Source organism: Dermacentor silvarum, chromosome 1 (genome assembly GCF_013339745.2).
Source record: "Dermacentor silvarum isolate Dsil-2018 chromosome 1, BIME_Dsil_1.4, whole genome shotgun sequence".
Taxonomy (NCBI): domain Eukaryota; kingdom Metazoa; phylum Arthropoda; class Arachnida; order Ixodida; family Ixodidae; genus Dermacentor; species Dermacentor silvarum.
In genome coordinates, this window is record NC_051154.1 from 320,045,505 (window position 1) to 320,048,173 (window position 2,669).

Below are 2,669 nucleotides of genomic sequence, written 5' to 3' on the forward strand. Positions count from 1 at the left end.
TCGGCCAGATAGGGGGTTCAACGACACGCTTTTCTTCAGTCTTTATAAACTGGCCGTGGTAGCCCATTACTGAGCAAATCCTGCGTCACTCACTTCAACTCAGCTCTGCGTGCATCAGTAGTCGAGCAAATCGGAATGCACGGGTGAACAGTGTAGAGGCAACAGATCGTTTGTGTCTAACGGGATGGGCCGAATCAAAGTGCAGATATTTCCCTGTGTGGGTAGGCTTCTGATAAACGCTTGTTGAAAGGCCGGATGCAGTACGCATGACTTCAACGTCAAGGAAAGCCAGGCGACCATTAACTTCTTCTTCAACTGTGAATTCTATTGTGCTTTGGAAAGAGTACAAGTGCTGCAGAAAAGGTACGACATCTTTGCGGCAGATAATGGAAAAACAATCGTCGACATACCGCAGGAACAATTTTGGAGCGGGCTGGAATGTCGTGAGGGCTTTACCTTCGAGGGATTTCCAAAGCACAATAGAATTCACCGTTGAAAAAGAAGTTAATGGTCGCCTGGCTTTACTTGACGTTGAAGTCATGCGTACTGCACCCGGCCTTTCAACAAGCATTTATCAGAAGCCTACGCACACAGGGAAATATCTGCACTTTTATTCAGCCCATCCCGTTGGACACAAACGATCCGTTGCCTCTACACTGTTCACCCGTGCATTCCGATCGTGCTCGACTACTGACGCACGCAGAGCTGAGTTGAAGAGAGTAACGCAGGATTTGGTCAGCAATGGCTACCCTAGCCAGTTTATAAAGACTGAAGAAAAGCGTGCCGCTGAACCCCCTATCAGGCCGATGAGAACAAGGAAACGGGCGGCTCTCCCCTATGCACGAAGCGTGAACGAGTCAATGTCAATAATTTTCAAAGATTATGATGTACAAATCTGCCATGTCCCTTCAAGCAAGCTAAAACAACAACTCGTCCGAGTCAAAGACTGCCTCGAAAAAGAAAAATATCCCGGCATCATCTACAAAATTCCATGCCAGGACTGCCAGGCGTGCTACGTAGGCGAGACGGGAAACTTTAAAAGAAGGCTACAGCAGCACCGCAATGATGTATCCAAAGGACACACGGTTTCCTGCGCCCTAGCAGAGCATCATGAGAAGACTGGTCACAGTATTAACTGGCATTCGGCTTTGATCATCAAAAGAGAGTAGAAATTATCCCGATAGCTTCTTGAATCATTTTGCATACTACAATCTACGACTAACACAATAAACCGGACACGGGGCCCCCTTCCGGAGTTGCACGCAAGGGCCTTACGTCTTCCAACGCATATATAATAAAGATCACCATGCATTCGTTCATTGTGAACAAGGCACCCGTAGTGGGTGGCAAAACGTCAATCTGTTGTTTTTGTGTTCTTCAGTTGGCGAGTGTACGTTTATTCAGCCATGTTCTTTCCTCGCCAGACAAGTTTTCGTCAAACCCTAGATTTCATCACACAAGTGACATTACCATAATAAAAGATTAGTCCACCAATTATGTTTTCTCGCGCCGTTTTGGAGACCTGCGTCACTACGAGCCCAGTGCACCATCTAACTTATAGTAGAAGTACAATTTCATTTTATATAGTTATTTCTTCTGTGTGGCGGCAATTTTTTATGGGCTTGGAAGACGCAGCGAAAATGGCCATCTCCACAAGCACCGAGATCGCTTTATGGCGGCTTAGTTAGAGGAGCCATCAAGCTAGTCTCGCACAGAACTGTTTCTTTATGCCCACTATCCCACTGCTGTCATTTCTGCACACTCTTAATTTTACTACCACCAGCAAATGCAGATGATCTGCAAACACTTCTCGTACATTTGTATGCATTGAGAGCAAGCATAGTTGTGCTTTCATGGGACACTGTTCTACACAGGAAATTGTGGCAATAGTGTTAAGCAACAATAAACACAACTAAAACATTTATGTAAGACAAAAATACCAGAGCAAGCATATTACCAGGGTCAGATTTTCTACTTGGCCACTCCAGCCAATCAAAAGTGGCTGCAGTAGAGTGCTGTAAACTGACCCCTTTTTATTTATTTTGGTATGTCTGTGGTGTAGCAAGCCAATGACAACAGCACCAAAGGGGCGTCATGTGCTCGGCCACTTTCGGAAAGCAACATGCGATCATGATGCTGCATGGCACAGCTGATTGACATAAGCTGCCTGCATACATAATTTATAAGAGGAAGTCACTGCCGGCTTAAGAAGCCTTTCCCAGGAATGCTGCCACACAGGCAAATGCGAACAGGCGGATGACGAGTGCCACGTTTGACTAGTGGATTAGGATCACATGGCAACGTCACCCAAGAACTGTCTTGTTGTCCTTGATATGTACTGTGGGCACCTTACTGACAGCATGAAGGCTGTGCTCTCCCAAGCTTGAATGGACATCGCTAATATACCAGGTGGCATGACGGACCAGCCTCAGCCACTTGACGTCTGTATCAACAAGCATTTTGAGGATGGATTGCCTGCGGAAATACTTCGCGATGTGGCCGAGTGATAAAGTGTATAAGCTAACAGCAACAGGTTGTACTAAATGCACATAACTAACACAAGTGGCGAGCTGGGTCACTGCAGCATGGGACACACCATGAAGCTTGATTGCATGCTTTCAAGGAGTGCAGCATCTAAAGTGCACTAAATGGCACCAAAAATTGTCTGC